This window comes from Hydra vulgaris, chromosome 03, assembly GCF_038396675.1.
Source record: "Hydra vulgaris chromosome 03, alternate assembly HydraT2T_AEP".
NCBI classification, from domain to species: domain Eukaryota; kingdom Metazoa; phylum Cnidaria; class Hydrozoa; order Anthoathecata; family Hydridae; genus Hydra; species Hydra vulgaris.
The window spans coordinates 49675175-49695000 of record NC_088922.1 but is presented as its reverse complement, the minus strand read 5'-3'; the positions used below and the strand labels follow the sequence as shown (position 1 = coordinate 49695000).

Here is a 19826-nt window from a genome sequence, read left to right as displayed (position 1 = left end):
ATGAAAATGCATGTTACACATCACAACGAAGGCAGAATGATTTGTTCAAATTTTCTAAAAATGCTTTACGAGAAGGCATTGTAAAACCTGCCAACAAAGCTGTTGGGTTCTCAATCATAGTTAGTGTAACAGCAGATATTTCAGAAACTAAACAGTTATAAATCGAATGTGGTTTGCTGATGCATCTAGTGAGAAGACTATAATTCGTGAGGAACTTCTTAGAATTTCACCACTAAAAGATATGGACTCTGCCACAATATATGATTGTACTATTCAAAATTGTAAAACAATCTTGTAGTTAATCTAAACAATGTTGCAGTGATACAAAATACTTTGGAAATTATTAAAACAAAATTGCATTTTTTAGTCCAAAAAGATGATCCTCTGTTCCAAATATTCCTTTTCTATGTAAGACAAGATAGACAAGTAAATATAAGAATATTCAAACTTTTTGTAGAAAATTTGAAGATATTTTTTTCAACTGGAAGAATTTTCATTGCATGCAAATGAAGTCAGCGATAAGTTGCACATCAGCTTTATTGTTCATCAAAGTCAAATACATTGATATTGTGTCTCCATATGATTTTGTAGTACTCACTCTTACCTGAACTAGTTACTCAGACTCTTCAAGCTGTTCAAATTGATTTTCCAGACGTTCAACAGCAACTTCAAAAATTACTTAGTGTTGTAAAACTTAACAGATTCGAAAATTTTTTTAGGGATATTTTTGAGAAAACAGTACAACTGACACAGAAGATAAATATTAAACTGATAATTCTAAAACAGTACGGTAGACAAACAATTAAAGTAATCCGGGAACCATTAATATTGAAGAGTTCTTCAGACAAACAATTTTCTTTCCATACTTAGATTCTCTAATCAACTTACTGGAAAGTTGAAATTGTGAAGCCAATAGTACACAGTTTAACTTAGAATTTCTTTATCCGTCTGTGCAAACTGCCAACAGTTTGAAGAAAAAACTTCTGCAACTAATAAAGTATACAACATAAATAGTTTAAAAACTAAACCTTTGATTTGTTTCGATTTTTAGAACGCGTCAGAGCAGAAAAACAGCCAAGATTTTATTGATTTATTGCCTTTTACAAAATTTTATCCAAATTTTATCCAGGAATGCCTTTTAATTTTTGTTAACTTTGCCAACAACAACATGTACCGTGGAGCAATCGAATCGTGGAGCACATTGCGTCATGTCAAAACATGACTTAAGTCAACAATTTCCGTCACTCTGGATTGTGCATGTTAAGCGTACACAGAAAATAAACTGCAACAAAATAAACTTTATAAATAAAACTGTAGGTATGTTTGGTATTGATAACATACGACTCCATATATGTATATATATATATATATATATATATATATATATATATATATATATATATATATATATATATATATATATATATATATGTATGTATATATAGATATGTATACATGGATAGATTTTTATCAAATCAACGACGATGGCATCAATTATAACATAAAACGTGTCAATCTTGAACTTGTTTGCCACTGTCATCCGCCAAGAAAGAAGTTTCAGAATCCAAGTAACAAGGTATAATGTAAACTGTAAAAAATAAGTTTATGGATTGTATCATTGTTCATCAAGATATGGACTAATTATCTTGTTTTGATAATTGATTTATTGTATCTTAGTTCTATAATCTAAACAAGATAACGAGTCTAATGCTGAGTCTATATTAATAATACCATGCGCTCATTTAATTTGTAACTTTCTGTGACATGTAATGTTTTATTTCCAAAAATTAATCATTTTCACTACAAAGTTGCTGTTTGCTTGCTTCGACAAATTCTTGTTTTCTTCGACGCTTTTGTCCGGCAGACTCAAATATCTTTATTTTATATTAGATTGATTGATTTTATCTAGCCTACTAAACTACTCTTTAAAATTAAAACATATCTAAATTGACAAAATTAATCAAACTACAAGGTCTGCTAAACCCCGCTTGTAGAGCAATTCATTATCTAAGTAGAAGGGACAATTCTACTAATATGATGACAAATATGGAAGTCCTAAACTTTGAAAAAATTATTATTTAAATTAAATTCTTATTTACAACTGAAACTCGATGTTTTGAATTTTCAATTATGTAATACAAAAAAACTTGACAAAAATACAAAAAAACTTGACAAACAAAAGACTTAAATGAAATATCGTCGTTTCAAGCAAATTTGCATATTCATTGTATAAAAATTAATAAAAACCTTTTAAAAAAAAACATATATATGCCGAATGGCAATATTTAATGAATAATGAGCGAAAAGCCCTTTTTTTGGAGTTTTATACCCAAAAAAGCTGAGTTCTTTGATTTTCTTATTTTAGGTATTATAAATTGGAAAAATAAATACATATATACATACACACACAGATATATATATATATATATATATATATATATATATATATATATATATATATATATATATATATATATATATATATATAATATATATATATATATATATATATATATATATATATATATAGATATATATTACAGAAAAATACGATATTTTTTAATCTTAACATGTTTCGTAGTTAACATACTACATTTTCAAAAGATAAAACTACAAATTTAAAACTCTGAATATAAATATAAAATCAAAATTTGAAGACATTACAGAGAAATATTAACAGACAAATAGAATTGTTATAAACCAATAAAAATTATAATACAAATTATAATACCGTAAATAGCAAAAAAAATAAAAATAAAATATAAGTAAATTAAAAAAAAACACAACAACAACAACAAAAACTAGATAGACAAATTTATATTATAATGAACAGTCTGTTTATTCAAAGATGGGTTTTCCAATTTAATATGGAGTGCTTCTTTAATTTTCAATTTGTTTTTGTTAGAAGCAGTATCCAAAATTTTAAAACAATTATGGTTACTTAGATTTTTACAACTAACAGATGAAATTAAATGCTTACAAACATTAGATTGTTTGTCACTTGTAAGGTGCTCATGAATCCGTGTTGATAAGTGTCTGGAGGTTTCTCTAATATAACTGATATTACATCCAGCACAAGAAAATTTGTAAACAACATTGGATTTGAGCAGCTTAGGAAGTGAATCTTTTATACATAAACTTTTTATAATTTGTTGGTAGTGAAAATTAAATTAATTATAACATCTTTACAATATATTTTAATGATTTTATTAACTTTAGATTTAGTAAAATTTGTGTAAAATCCTATAAATGGAAGCTTATAATATCTTATATTATGGTTATCAATACTATTTATCTCGGATGGATTTAACTTTTTATCAGCAAACAATTTAATTTCAGTGTCAATTATTTTAGGTGGATATTGGTTATTTTTTAAAACATTAGATAGATTTTTTATGTCCTTATCAAATCCTAGCGATGTGTTGTTGGTTTTATACGTCTATCAATTAAACAACGTATAAGACTAATTTTATAACAATAGGTAACAAAACTCAAAATTTTTTGTAAAAGACCAGTATATGCTTTTTTGTGATAAACTGATGTGGAAAATAAAACAGACTTATTGATAATAACATCTAAAAATGCAATTTGATTATCTTGTTCTTTTTCCATCGTAAGTTTTAAGTTTTTATATTGTTTATTGAAATGTGTAAAAAAATCCTGAGCTTCAAACTCTGAATTACAAATAGCGATAATATCATCCACATAACGTTTATAGAAAATCGGTATGGAGGAAGAGCAATTACTAACCCATTATTGTTCGTGAAACCCAATAAAAACATTAGCTAAAATTGACGCTAAAGGAGAACCCATGGCAACGCCATCTAATTGATCATAATATTTCCTGTTGAATAAGAAATGAGAACCGGATGTTGAAATTTGGAGTAGTTATTTGAACTGAGTTTTAGAAAAATATTTTAAGGACGTTTCGACTTTAAAGTATAAATCAGTAGCTGTATGTATAGTTTCGTTAAGTGGAATATTAGTAAATAAGCTTTCAACATCATAGGAAACTATATATTTGTTAGTTATATCAACTTGTTTTAATTCCTCCACAAAAGAAAAAGAGTCACAGGTGGAATAAAGTTTAGGTATATAAGGACACAATAAATCAGAAAGATATTTGGCAAGTTTATAATTATATGTCCCGATTGTTGAAATAATTGGTCTAAAAGGTGGTAGAGAAGAATCTTTACTGAGTTTATGCATCTTAGGTAAAGCATAAATTCTTGCTGTTTGTGAACCAACAGGTAAATGTTATTGTAAACATCATTTTCAAAACAATTATGTTTTTTAAGTTTCCTAAGATACCTTTGTAAAGATTGTTCTCTTTTAATAGTTGGATCGTCTTTTAACTCCTTAAATTTAGTTTTATCACTTATAATATTAGTTAACGAATTAATATAGTCAACCTTATTAAAAATAGTTATACAATTCCCTTTGTCTGGTTTTGTGATTATAATCCTTTTATTTTTCTTTAGTCTCTTCAATATTTTGTGTTTCCTTAGACAACTTTCAGATGGTGTGTATTTATATACATAATTGTTCGCTAAATGAGAAAGTTCGCTTTTAAGTTGAGGTTCTGAATCACTGCTTCTAAGTTGAGTATTGAGAAACTGTGCAATGCTATCAAACTGAGCGAAAACGTCCGTCTTTTTTATAAATACTGGCGGTAGAGCAAAATTAAGACCGTTGTTTAATAATTCTAGTTCATCCTGTTGTAAAGTGTATGGCCACATATTATGAATAAAGTGTTGGTGTTTAGAAGGAAGGTTAGTAAATTCTGTGGGGGAGCATAATTTCTTCTTGTGAGTTTTAATAAAGGAAAGTTCTTTTTTCTTTACGTCATTATAATATACTTTTAACAAAAAATACCACCGTGCAATTGTTTCTTACTTGAGATTTTAAACCATTTAATTTGTTCAACAGAGATTTTTGTTTGTTGATTCTTTTATGAAACGCACTTTTGAGTAATCGCTTTTTTATCGAAATTATATCAGAATTGTTTGCATGAGGTATGTGTAAACCTAGATACTTTGGATATACTTTAAATAGTTTACAGTTTTTAAGAAAGTTTATATCCAAACGAGCTTTGTTACTTTTAACATAAAGCTTTCCAGCTTTCGTAAAATATGTACGGTTAAATGTCCTTGTGAAGATTTTGATAGATCGTAAAATGTATTTCTTGAGCAACGCAATAGCAATAATTGTGAACATATTTTAAAGAAAAACACAATATTTTTTAATCTTGACATGTTTCGTAGTTAACATACTACATTTTCAAAAGATAAAATTACAAATTTAAAACTCTGGATATAAATATTAACAGACAAATAGAATTGTTACAAACCAATAAAAATTATAATACAAATTATAATACCGTAAATAGCAAAAAAATAAAAATAAAACATAAGTAAATTAAAAAAAAACAACAACAACAACAACAAAAATAGATAGACAAATTTATATTATAATGAACTGTTTGTTTATTTAAAGATAGGTTTTTCCATTTAATATGGAGTGCTTCTTTAATTTTAATCTTTTTCTTTTAATTTTTTTGCTATTTACGGTATTATAATTTGTATTATAATTTTTATTGGTTTACAACAATTCTATTTGTCTGTTAATATTTCTCTGTAATATCTTCAAATTTTGATTTTATATTTATATCCAGAGTTTTAAATTTGTAATTTTATCATTTGAAAATATAGTATGTTAACTACGAAACATGTCAAGATTAAAATATATCTTGATTTTCTTTAAAATTTTGCTCAAGACATATATATATATATATATATATATATATATATATATATATATATATATATATATATATATATATATATATATATATATATATATATATATATATATATATATATATATATATATATATATATATATATATATATATATATATATATATATATAATATATATATATATATATACAATTTCAAAATGTATTCAACAAAATAGAGTGCTCAATGTTCTTAAAAGAACAGAGCAATTATAAATTAATAGAAAATCTCTTAACAAAAATTTTTCTCATTTTACACTGTGTTTCATCAATAAAGACTCATCAGAAATGAATTGAAATGAATGAAAATTCATTTCAGATGAATCTTTATTGATGAAACACAATGTAATATATAATAGTTATTATACCAAAATTTATATTAAAGTTTGAAACAATGTTTTATTAATGTATTATTATCAATCTGATACGCAATAATTTTGTATATATATTTTCTTTTTTTCACAACAAAGAAACCTTATATCATATAAAGATTTTATATCTTATGAAGATTTTTTGTCTTCAGGTATACCAATGGCCTACTGTTATTATACGGCCTGATTTGTTGCATTTTCCGGAAAAAAATAAGAGGCTAGTTTTTTTACGGCAAATGTTTATTTTATTTAAATGGTCGAGGAATACCTGAGATTATCATCATGTAATTACAATATGCTATACAATATTTTTCGCTAACTGATTTCATGTTTCAGTATATTTCAATAACATATGAAATACTGAAATAGCTTTTTAAATAGCTATGTATCAAAATGCTACTAAAACAAACTTACATGTTGCAAAGACTACTTACAACTCTTATCAGGAAATAAAAACAAAGGTTTGTAATTTTTTTAAAACTCTTTTACCTGATCTTTTCTTACAGAATCTGTAGTATCTTTTTGTAAATTATTATAAAAACAAATTAATGACGATTCGAGATCCATATTTAATTCCCCATTCTTGGCGATACTCGCATGTAAAATCAACACTGCAATAATAAATCTTAAAAATTTGTTCTGCAAAACTTTCAAGTGATAAAGAATAACTGCAATTTTTGATTAGAATAGGAGAAATAATATCTAGAATACTAAAAAGATGGCAAATAAAATCAGACAAGGATTGACTTGGACATATAACTCCACCTCTGGATAATATTTTCAGATATTCGTTATTAAGAACATCTTGGTCTGTAGAAACCATTTTTTAACCACAAGATAGACATTTAAATCTTTTTTTAAATTTTTTTAGCAATGAAGCCTGCTATAGTAACAGCAACTTCCATGCTATCTTCAGAAAGCTGACACTAATATCTCTGAAGACAACAATACAATATCTTGCATAATGTTTTCCAAGTTATTTCTAACATTTTTTATTATATGGATTATATCATACAATAGATATGTTTTTAAAACTCCATTATAAGCTGGATGATAAATAAATAGTTTTCCATCTCTAGTATAGGATTTATGTAACTCTGAAAATGCATTAACATTGGTAGAATGATTATCTGTAACAATAGCTCTTACTTTAAAACCTGATTGGTGCAATGAGGTAATGCACTCATCAATTTCTTTTTTCAACCATGATCCTATTGTGCAAACTTCAGGTTATAATCTCACAATATAAGGAATAGCTTTTTGAAGCCCTACAATCATAAAAAAAACAACACCTTTATAAAGACTACTTTCTGAATCTTCACCAATTTATTTCCCACTTTGATATTGGGCTGCTTTTTGCAGATACATTTCATCTACAAGAAGCACACAATCACTTGATACACAATGTTTTTGTAACAAAACTGTTATAGCTTTAAATGCATTTATATCACTTTATATCATTTATATGCATTTATATCACTTTATATCATTTATATTACTTTATATCATTTATATCACTTTATATCACTTTGGATTTTTCTAAATAAACTAAAAGATGGTAAAGGTAGTTGTTCTAACAACAACTTATAAGACTGTGCTGAAGTGTAACGCAAAATTAATGCATAACGTTAAGGGATGCAGAATATGGAGGTCTGCCTTGAGGAGAATCTAATTTCATTTAACTCTGTCAAAATTGAATTCATATCATTTGCTTTATTTCTAATATAGACAGGAAAATTTTCTAACATACTACAGTTTGTTAATTTGCAATTATGACCACTACGAAACCATTCAGATAAAGAAATATGATAGCCTTTATATGACAATGAAACATAAAGATCTTTATTTACAGTTATTGACTCAAAAACAGTTGATATGCCAGATTTTTCATCAAAACATAGTTTATAATAAACCACACTATCATGAATTTTTTTAAATGTAAAGCCTGGCAGAGAATGTTATTCTGTCAAAGAATCAAGATTAATTATTTTATCAACACTTTGAAAATCTTCAAACTCATCTTTTCCTAAATATCTCAAAGTTGGTTCTTTTCGGAGCAACTTCGGAACCTTAGAGTCAACAATCCACTTATTTTATTGGTTTAAATAGTTGGAACTGGAAGAAGATTCCATTTCAAGGTGCATCTTTTTCTGTAATTAATAAATTTGTCATCATATGACTCACACAAATAGCTGAATATTTTGATGGAACCCATTCTTTTCTATTAACAAAGTATATCCATCGTTCTCACAAATCAAATTCTTCAGGAAAATGAAATCTTGACTTTTTTGGACCATTAGAGTAACCAGTTTTACAGTTTGTAACAACACATTTATTAACCATTTTATTACTAAAACAAATCAAAAAAATGTAACACAGTTATTTTTAAATATAAAGTTCACTTACATTTATTATTGGAATTATCTCCACTTAAATAACATCGCATAAAAAAGCAGTTCGACTATATACAGTAATAATAATAGACTGTCTGTGTGTCTTTTTCATTATTCCACTCTCTAATGGAATATAATGAAACAGGCAATCAGTCAGAATATATTCACATATTAATCAGTTCAGAATACATTACATATTAAATGATTATAAAAGCATAAACCAATGCATGCAAGCAAATATTTATATAGTAATTGTTACAATATTATAATTCAATGTTTTATTCAACACCTTTGTATGATATTCACTGGTAAATATATTGTTATTGTTGTTGTTGTTGAAACCTTTCATACATAATTTAAAATTTAAAAATAAGCCGTAAAAAAACTGGCTTCCTAATTTTTTACAAAAAATGCAACAAATCAGGATATATAATTACAGTTGGCCATGGTATACCATATAATTTTATGTCATACCTGAAGAAGATCTGTGGGAAATAACAACAGCAAATTTCAATATTTTTAGTTTTTAAAGCAAACCAGAGTTGATAATGATGCCTATAAATTAAGTTAAATTATAGTAAGTAATTAAATTGACTGATTTAGAACAAGTCGACATGCTGAAATTTTTATCATTTGCCATAACCTTAAATACTTATTTTTATTAACTGGATATTGTAAAAGTTATTGAAAAAATATCTGCTAATGTTTATAAAAATTTGCGACCACACTGTATTACGCTAAAAGTTTTGCCAAATTACAACAAAAAAAAAATAAAATTTATAAAGTTTAAGTATATATACTTTTATAATTATTTATATTTTACTCTATACTTTTAAAAGGTTTAAAAATATAGACTTTTACACGTTTTAAAGTTTTAAGCGATTAAAAGTTTAAAACGTTTAAAAGTTAAAAATTTATTCGATAGTCCTAAAAAAACAACCGCTCCACAGTGGGCTATAAATCACTTTTACTTAGGGCTACCATAGTCCTGATTTTCATCAGGACTGTCCTGCTTTGAAGGGAAAAATGTTGACTTGGCAACTCCAACTTCTCCATTCAATTTTTACTATTTTCTTGCAATTTTAGGCATTGCCGGCAGAAATGGCAGTGGTAGCAGACATGATAAGGCATGGTCAGCTTCAGACATTCAACAAAACAATTCTGAGAATTGAAAAAACAAGAGCAAGTGCATGTGATATTGTTAATGAGATAAAAGTATTGCAGAATAATCTGAAGATGAGATTTGAGAATAAGTTTATTCCACTGGAAGCTAAAAAGAAACGTGCAAAACTATTTGAAGACGGAATTATTGACGAAATTGCTGTCAAAAAAGAATTTACTGGTTTTTACGAGAGATGTCTTTCTTATATTGACCTTTGGAAAGATAGCTTTGCTGATGCTGAAAAGTTCATGTGGATTCAAAACAGTGCAATAACATTTCCAGAGTTGAAAGAAGCTGCAGAAAGAATTAACCGAAAAATTGGACGTACAGCAATAAATACTGATGAACTATTTGATGAAGTTGTTTTGGTCAAGGCATACTTGTCAACTAATTCTGAAACTTGGAAATCTGATGATATGAGTTGTGAAGAAAAATGGGTCCTGATGATGAAACATTTTGGAGAAAAGGGCATTTCAGGTAGCAAATTTTTCACTGGTGTTGGAATACATTTTCAGTCTTCCTGGAACTTTAGCTGCTGTGGAAAGGGTGTTTTCAATGATGAACAATATTTGGTCTCCTGAAAGAGGTTCTTTGCTAGTTTCTACTGTGAAAAGTTTGCTTTTTTGTAAGTTAAATATTGATCTCAATTGCTCACAGTTCTATGAAAAGATAAAAAATGACCAGTTGTTCCTGAAAAAAGTACACTCTAGTGAAAAATATGACTGGTTTAAAAGCAAAGAAAAGAAATAATTCTTGTAGTCATTACAAAAATGTAAAATAAAGCTGGTTTTTAATGTTGTATTTTTTGTCATTTTCACTGTGTGACGAGCTTTTGTCCTGATTTAGACTTTCTGCTTATTTATATTTGTCCTGATTTGACAGGTTAAAAAAGACATGATGTCCTAATTTTTCCAAAATTTCATATGGTAGCCCTACTTTTACTGGACAAAATTCATTACTAATTTAATAATAGGGCTATATTCACTAAAATTAGCATGAGTATTAATATCAAATCTGCGCTTTTTATGAAGGTAATATTTTTTTATTTCGTTGCTATGGATACCTTTATTTTTCTTAGCAACAATCTATTTTTGGTATTTGCAGATATTTTTGCTATGGATACCTTTATTTTGCTTAGCAACAACCTATTTTTGGTATAAGCAGATATTTTACGAGTGCTATATTCACTAAATTTGGCATAAGTTCCAATATGAGATCACATTTCTTATGTGATCTCATATATGAACTCATGCCAAAAAGTGATAAATTTTTATTATTTAGTTGCTATGGATACTAAATTAGTTATAAAGGGGTAAATTGATTTTTGAATAAATTTTATCTGATTTTTGACCCACCTGAATTGAATAACAATTAAATATTTAGGTAAATAATGGTTTAGCAATAATAAAAACAAAAAATTGTGGAAGAAAACATTGTCAACCCAGTCGGGATATCTAGTATTGTAAATACTCGGAGTATTGACCACGTATAACATACCGCCGTTGATACCAGAAAAATACGCATTTAGTTTTAAGTTTTGAATTCCAGTTCAATACCACTTATTTATCAAAAATACGTATTATTTAATATTTGATCAAAATCGGATACAATATCGTACACGATTTTGATCAAATATCAACATATAATGGAAAAACGAAAATCTTTGCTTTAAAGCGCATGCTTAAACTGAAATTGCGAAAGCAAAATTTAAAATAAAAAGATTTCTCTTTAGAAATATAATAAAAAGTTTGTCTGAAAAGAAAAGGAATCGTCAGGAATATATGAAAAATTATATGAAGAGATATCGTTCTACTAAGCAGTATCACATATCAGTTACAGTACTTTTTTACAGTTACAGTACTTTTTTGCACTAAAAGAGTTGCTAAAACTTTATCATAAAAATATTTATTACTACCTTTAAATTTATTTATTCAGTTTTATGAAGTCCTAAATTAATATAATTCAAATATAGGTTAAATCCTATCATTTCATACCTTGCTTATTTTATTATGTTAATTATTATTTTATTGACATTTCTGTTATGCTATTACCTTTTTTTTGTTCTGTTTTAGAAAATTTAGAAAAATAAATTAATATTTCGAGCCAACACTGACATTTCATTGTTGCTAAACGTTAAATTTTGTTATAAGGATTGCATTTCTTCTATCTGTATTTTGTTCTTTATTCAATAAGTATTTGATTTAAATTAAATGTGATTATAATTTGATATTTTATTAGCAGATATATGTCTTCATATATGAATATATATATGAATCATTTTAGATTTTTTCATATCATTTTTAAATTTTTTGTTCGGCAATTATTTTTATATATTAATAAGTTACATATGTTTATAGTTTGCATATATGTTTATATTATGTTCAAAGTTAAAAAGTTTTTGATAAATATATGTATGTGGTAATAATTACAGGCCTTGTTAAGAAGCGCTACGCAGCTCGCATTTTGCTTGCGAAAAGGCGATTTGCCTACGCCTTCAGCAGTTTTGTGCTACGCAAAAACTTATAGAATATAGATAATTTAAATATTCTTTTAGAATATTTAAATTATCTTTTGATTGTCGTTAACATGACGTAACGTAACGTTTATTCAGAAGAAATTAAAAAGCATTTAACCGCAATTGTAAACTAATAGATTTTTTGTAATAGAAACAGTTTGTTTCATAATTTTTTTTGTTGTTGTTAAAAATTAGTTAAAAAAAATAAAGTGTTTTAAGTTTTATCTTAAGGAATTAAATATATAAATTCCTTTTAAATATAAAAATTATTTTTAGTCATAATAGTTTAAAAAATGCATGATTTATTTTGATGTAAATATTTTATTAATAAGATATTTTGTTTATTGTTAATTCAATAACATAAAGATTTAAAGACGTTCGTTTAATTTATGAAAATAAATTATGATCACGAATATGTTATCGGTAACTGATAAATAACTAAAAAAAAGACTCTTTATCGTTTAAAAACATTATTAAAAAGAGTTCACAAATTAAATAAGAAAAAATTTATTAACAGTTAATAAAATAACCAAAAACCAACTGTAAAATCATAAGAAAATAAACAAACATTATTTTACGTTTTACGTTTTAAAATAAACAAACATTATTTTACATTTTACGTCAAAATAAAATTTAGTTTTTATTTGAAAAAAATAATAAAAATGATTTTTTAAATAAGAAGATTTTATTTTTAACTTTTGTTATAGTGAGAAAAAAAAAACTGTATGATTTTTAACGCGTTAATAAAAAAACTTTAATTACAAAGCGGTACTTGAAAAGATGCTAGTGACGCAATATAACTTCTAACGACGCAAAATATATTTGCTGAGTTGAGTTACTTAAAAATGCGTTACGCGTTTTCGCTACGCAACGAAATCTCGTAACAAGGCCTAATATATATATATATATATATATATATATATATATATATATATATATATATATATATATATATATATATATATATATATATATATATATATATATATATATATATATATATATATACAGGGGACTAGTATATATATACAGGGGACTAGTAAACTATAATGGCTTTTTGTTTTTTGTTTTTTGATTTGTTTTTTACGTAGATTTGTTTACAACGTCAGATGTCATTCTACAGTAATTTTTTACGTTTTTGTAATGGTTTGTTTACGCTTTTTGTTTGTATTAACGGCTGATGATTGCCTTCGGGCATGAAACTTTAAGTCCCGCTAATCAGTTGTTTTTATTCATCCAAATATAATTATATATAGCTCTATTATTCAGTAATATTGAGCACTGTAACACGTACAAGAGACTTCGTATTATTACATCAAAATACTTAACCTCGAATATATTCTATATATCGATATCTATACAAATATTTGCTCCGTAAAGTTGAGCACTTTACTCAAGTCGTCAACGCGATGGATAAAATAAACTTTGATTACTCAATAAAAAACATTTCAATACCGTCAGAAAGAGACTTTAAATTAAAATTATTAAACAAAACGGAATTACTCTTAAAGAAAATGAGACGGAAAGCGTTCTTTTTTATTAATAACGATCCAAGAACTAAAGACAATATCAATTATACGAACTACGGAATTAGATCTCCTATATGTCCACCGCAAATAAAAGAAATGTCATTCTTCGAAAAAGACTTAATCAATCTTATTAAATCAATAAAGTTTCAAGACATACGCAACACTTTTCAAAATGGTATGAAAGAAGATATCAAAACTATACGTAAATCTCACAAAACCCTAACACATGCTGACAAAACATCAAATATGTATAAACTGTCTAAAGAAGATTACAATAATCTGTTAACAAATGCCATTACCACTACCTACAAAAAAGCAAATCCAAAATTAAAAGACCATATAAATAAAGAAGGAAAACAAATTTTAACCAACCACGAGGTATATAAAAAAATAGAAATAAACGGATCCCCTAACTGTTTTTTCACTTTGAAAGATCACAAGGAAAACTTCGTAAACAATCCATCTGTGCGCCTTTTGAACCCTTCAAAAAATGAGGTAGGACGAATTTCTAAGGTAATTTTAACAAAAATTAATTGTGAACTTAAAAATAAACTTTTTTTGAATCAATGGCAAAGTACGCAAAATGTTTTAGACTGGTTTAAAAAAATCACCAATAAGCACTTATACAAATTCCTAGTTTTTGATGTTAACGATTTTTACCCTTCCATAAAGGAAAGCACCCTCAACAATGCTATGAATTTTGCTGACCATCATATCGTCATCAAAAGCGAAGACAAAGCATTAATAAAGCATGCAAGAAAATCTCTTATCTTCAACAACGATGAAGCATGGATTAAAAAAAGAGGTGGGTTGTTCGATGTAACAATGGGGGCATTTGATGGTGCTGAAGTTTGCGAATTAATAGGTATTTTCATACTGTATCAAATTTCACAACATTATAATAAAGAAGATTTCGGCCTATATCGTGACGACGGTCTTGCTGTATTCAAGAACAAAAACGGTCAGCATATGGAAAAAATTAAAAAGCATATAACACTCATTTTTAAAAGAAACGATCTTCAAATCACCATTCAATCTAATTTAAAAATTGTTAACTACCTCGATGTTACGTTAAATCTAAGTAACGATACGTTTCAACCATATTTTAAACCTGATAATCAAATAAGGTACATCCACTCCAATTCTAACCACCCTCCAAGCATAATAAAAGCAATCCCTCGCAATATTGAACAAAGATTATCTTCCATGTCAATTAATGAAATATTCTTCAAAAAGGCTATTCCACCGTATGAAGAGGCTTTAAAAAAATCGGGATACAAATCGAACCTTACCTACCAACCACAAATAATCTCAAGTCAAAATCAACAAAAAAAGCAACGTAAACGTAATATTATTTGGTATAACCCTCCGTTCAGCTTAAACGTCAAAACAAAAATAGGAAACCGTTTTCTAGCCCTTATTGACTTACATTTTCCAGCCGGCCACAAGCTACATAAAATATTCAACCGAAATTCTATTAAGATTAGCTACAGTTGCATGCCTAACCTAAAATCTATCATAAATTCGCATAATTTCAAAATTTTACACAACAAAAATCAATTAAAAACCAACCAATGTAACTGCGTAGATAAAGCATTTTGTCCTTTGAACAATCAATGTTTATCTAACAATATTGTCTATCAAGCAACCGTAAGTTCCAGTCATCATGATCGTAATAAAAAAGTATATTTTGGCATTAGTAATACACCATTTGAACTAAGATACGCAAACCATCTCAAATCATTTGCATCAGTTAAATATAGAAATGACACAGAACTATCTAAGGAAATATGGAGCTTAAAAGACCAAAACATAAAGCCCATTATAGAATGGAAAATTGTCAAACGTTGTAAACCTTACAATCTAGCAACAAAAATATGCCACCTTTGTCTCTACGAAAAATATGTAATTTTATCGCATAATGGAAAAAACCTACTGAATAAAAAAAACGAAATCGTATCTCAGTGTCGACATTCAAAAAAATTCCTATTATCTTTATTTGACACAGGGGACTAGTAAACTATAACGGCTTTTTGTTTTTTGTTTTTTGATTTGTTTTTTACGTAGATTTGTTTATAACGTCAGATGTCATTCTACAGTAATTTTTTACGTTTTTGTAACGGTTTGTTTACGTTTTTTGTTTGTATTAACGGCTGATGATTGCCTTCGGGCATGAAACTTTAAGTCCCGCTAATCAGTTGTTTTTATTCATCCAAATATAATTATATATATATATATATATATATATATATATATATATATATATATATATATATATATATATATATATATATATATATATATATTTATATATATATATATATATATATATATATATATATATATATATATATATATATATATATATATATATATATATAATTACTTTAGAGTAAAATATGCTGACTGACATTGCTTCAATTTTTTATACAAGATTTTGCATTTATTATTTTTGTGTATTAAGGTAAAAATAATTTTGTGCATTGTAGTCTAGATTCTTTGTTGAATTAAAAATAATTGATGTAAATAAATATTGTTTAATATTTTTGAAAAACGATTTATGTATATGAACATATAAAAAGATATGGATTTCAATAAATCTTAAGTTTAAATAAAGTCTTTAATTAGAAAAGATCACAATTTGTAAGATTCTTTTATGTTCATTTATTCAGTTGTAACAATGGTAAGATAACTGGTAATATTTTTAATGATAATAGTGAAATTGAAATAGATAGTATTAGGCTCAACAAAGTTAATAATGTAAATGCTAATAGGCAATTTGAAAATAGTTGTCAAATGAAAAAAATAGATCTAGGCAGGATGAAATTTATCGTTGTTGTAATCTAAGAAATGCTGCTCGGCGAGCAGAAAACTTACTTGACAGAATTCAGTGTCAAGCAGTGTTAATGTCTGTTAATTTGATTTTACTTTAAACACTTTAGAACAAACCAAAGTATGAGTTTAACTATTTATAGTAGCAATTGACAATTTTAAATTTAAATAATTATAATTTTTTTTATAATTTCATATCATAATTATGTTCTTTTTTTCATTTTTTTTTTAGTGTGTCTTCCCTTTGTCAACTCTTGATTAGTTAGCTTACTGTCGAAACATGGTTTTAATTTTTGTAAATTTAGTATGATATGAAATTTACTCTATTAATCATTAGTCAACAGTTAGAGAGAAGCTGGAGCTTAATTATGAAATGCTGGAAATTAGTTTTTTATATAGGTAAAAATAATTTTGTTTACTGGTAACATAATAGAACACGTTAATACTATTTGTTCCGTGTTTTTTTACTTTTATTGACATGCTGCTTTGTAAACACTTTCCTTCTGTCTCTCTCTCTCTTTATTTCTCTCTTTCTCTCTCTCTCTCTCTCTCTCTCTCTCTCTCTCTCTCTCTCTCTCTCTCTCTCTTAGATGAGAGGGAAATTTAATGAAACTTATATAATTACTAAGCTCTTTCGTATTTCTTAATACCACAAATAATAATGACAAATATTTTACGAGTTGCTTGCTATTCTATGATATAGTTGCTCAAATTGTTTAACTTTTTGTCCCTTGTCCCTTGTCCCTTGATTGTTCAAATATTGTAATAAATGAAATCTTTTTAGTCCAAGTATTTAAGTTAATAAAATATCTTATTAAGTTGTGGTGTTATTTGCCAGTGTGTTGTCAAGCCTTTTTATAATCTTTTTAAATTATTCTGTAGACACAAAATATATATTTTCTGTTATTATTATCCTAATTCTACTAACAATAAAATGCAAATAGTACTTTTGTAATTAAAATTGTAATTTTTTTTTCGTTTCTCTTTTTAGGTATTTGCAGGCTTTACTTGACTTTCCTTTTCTGGTACCTGTGTTGCGACAGATTTTAAAAAAAACTCAACTGATGTTAATGCGGTGTTTATGTCGTTAACTATAAGCAATGACGTTGCTGATAGAGACTCAAAGTTAAAGTATTTATAGATAAATTTGTATTTAATTTTTTAGATTATATATCAAGTTACTAATGTGTTTTTGTTGTTATTAATGATTTAATAACTCATAACCCGTATTACGGGTTGCTTACTGCTAGTCATTATTATTATGTTACGAATTCATAATAGTTAATAAAATTGCATTGAATATTCTCTGGTTATCGCGTTTTATACGTGTTTAAATGCGAGTTTGATACTCATTAGGCGTCGTATTGTATACCTGTCTTTATACGCATCTGATGTCTATTTTTAAAGCGCGTTCGACACGATAAAATGGCTAACATATATACGTAAATAAAGCGTATTCTGGAAAGTTTTAAATGTGCATGTAATACCAGGAAAATTTCGTATTGAATATTCTCTAGTTATTGTGTTTTATACGTGTTTACAAGAGTTTCAAATTTGAGATTGATACTCAGTAGGTAAAAAAACTGCGGGTCTTTGAACTGAGAAATTTTTACATTGGAATTTTTTAGATCTCAGGACTGCACCACGAAAGTTAACCTTAAAGCATTTTTTTATATTATGGCCCGCGGTCTATTAAAATGAGTTTCCACTAATTTCCACGTTTTTTTAAGAAAATGTGATAGGAAAGGCAAAAATAATCACGTGAGCATGCCTAGTTTTACTTTGGACAAATTAAAACTTATAACACGCGTATCCATGTGATAATTTTTCCCTTCCCTTTTCCGTTCTCATGAAAAAACGGTGAAGTGGAAACTCAACTTTAGTCTCTAAAGCAAAAGAGTACTTCGCCAACTAGTTCTGTAGTTTTAGAATCTTCATTTAGTGCTGTTAATTTTATTCATCACAAATCAAGAAGTAACCTGAGCTCAAGAAACTTGCAGTATTTATCAACATCAAACACCGTAATGCCATAATTTGATATTACTCTAAGAGATGAATTATACTTTTAATTTAAAACTTTATATTTAACTGGGAATGGTGAAGAGTAATTTACTTATATAATTTGTGTGTTTTATATATAATTAACTGTTAGACATAAAAGTAAATAATATTTATAAAGTAAGTTAAATTAAATTCTTTTTGTCTGGCGTGTTACAATAGTAGGCGACTAGTGTCGTCTACTATTATTGTCAACAATAATGCAAAAAGAATTATACATTTAAAATTAAGTTAAAGAACAACAAACATTCTTTTAAAATAGGCATTATTTTTCTATTTAATCTTTCTACTTTCTAATTTTTTACTTCTTAAGCCATTCAAGTTTTAAAGTGTTGTTAATTATTTTGTCCAGAAGTTATCAATTGATAAATTCAGGACAAAATATTTAGTCATCAAGTAATTGCAAAAAGAAAAAAAAGAAAAAAAGTAAATAATAACGCAATTGGAATAGAAAAACAATCAGCTGTCTGTATCACATTATCTTATCAAAGATAATGTGGTTCAATTACAAAGATAATGTGGAACAAAGATAATGTGGAAGAGGTTTTTTTTATAAAATTAATTTACAAAAGCTTAATTTATAATAGTCAATAATATTACCACTGTTCCGACACGCTGTTTCACTTATATGTATTTTTAATACACTGTTTTCTAATATTAATTCTGCCTAAACAAGGCCTTTATTCTAGTGTTTAAAGACCCAAATTTTTTAGTCTTCCATCAACTTAAAGGATTTTACTCAAGTGCTAGTTTTGTCAATTGTCTTTGAACTTTTTTGTTAATTAAAATCATATTAAAAAAATGATTTCAGTTTATTGTAATATTTGTAGTTAATATGCCAAATTATAATCAGATATATCTGATATGTCAGTCTGACGCAGTAGATATATATGATGTAATCAGATATGTCTGTTTGACAATGTTTTAACTGAGATGTCTGATTTCATGTCTAATAAAATGTCACAAATTTCAACTATTATTATTAAATGAGATCGCATGTCTCCGTCGCGCTTTTTTTATTCTCAGTCACTCATTTTTCACGTTAATTTGTAGATTAAAATAAAATTTGAGTTATCAAAATCACATCAGTTTTCATTGGGATCGGATGTCTAAAGACTTTGAAAAAAATTATACGACTGTTAATCAAAAAAATAAAACATAAGAAAG

The 19826-nt window shown here is 26.6% G+C and overlaps 1 long non-coding RNA gene across 2 annotated transcripts; it reads left to right on the top strand.

The window, feature by feature from the left end:
• Positions 1 to 6193: 6193 nt before the first annotated feature.
• LOC136078243 (uncharacterized) lies at positions 6194 to 17786 on the top strand. Of its 2 annotated transcripts, none has more exons than XR_010637632.1 (3): positions 6194 to 9140; positions 16834 to 17000; positions 17593 to 17786. It is a non-coding gene; the product is annotated as an uncharacterized LOC136078243 (long non-coding RNA). The 2 variants fall into 2 exon arrangements; XR_010637633.1 differs by having other exon boundaries at positions 6275 to 6631.
• The last annotated feature ends 2040 nt before the right edge of the window (positions 17787 to 19826 follow it).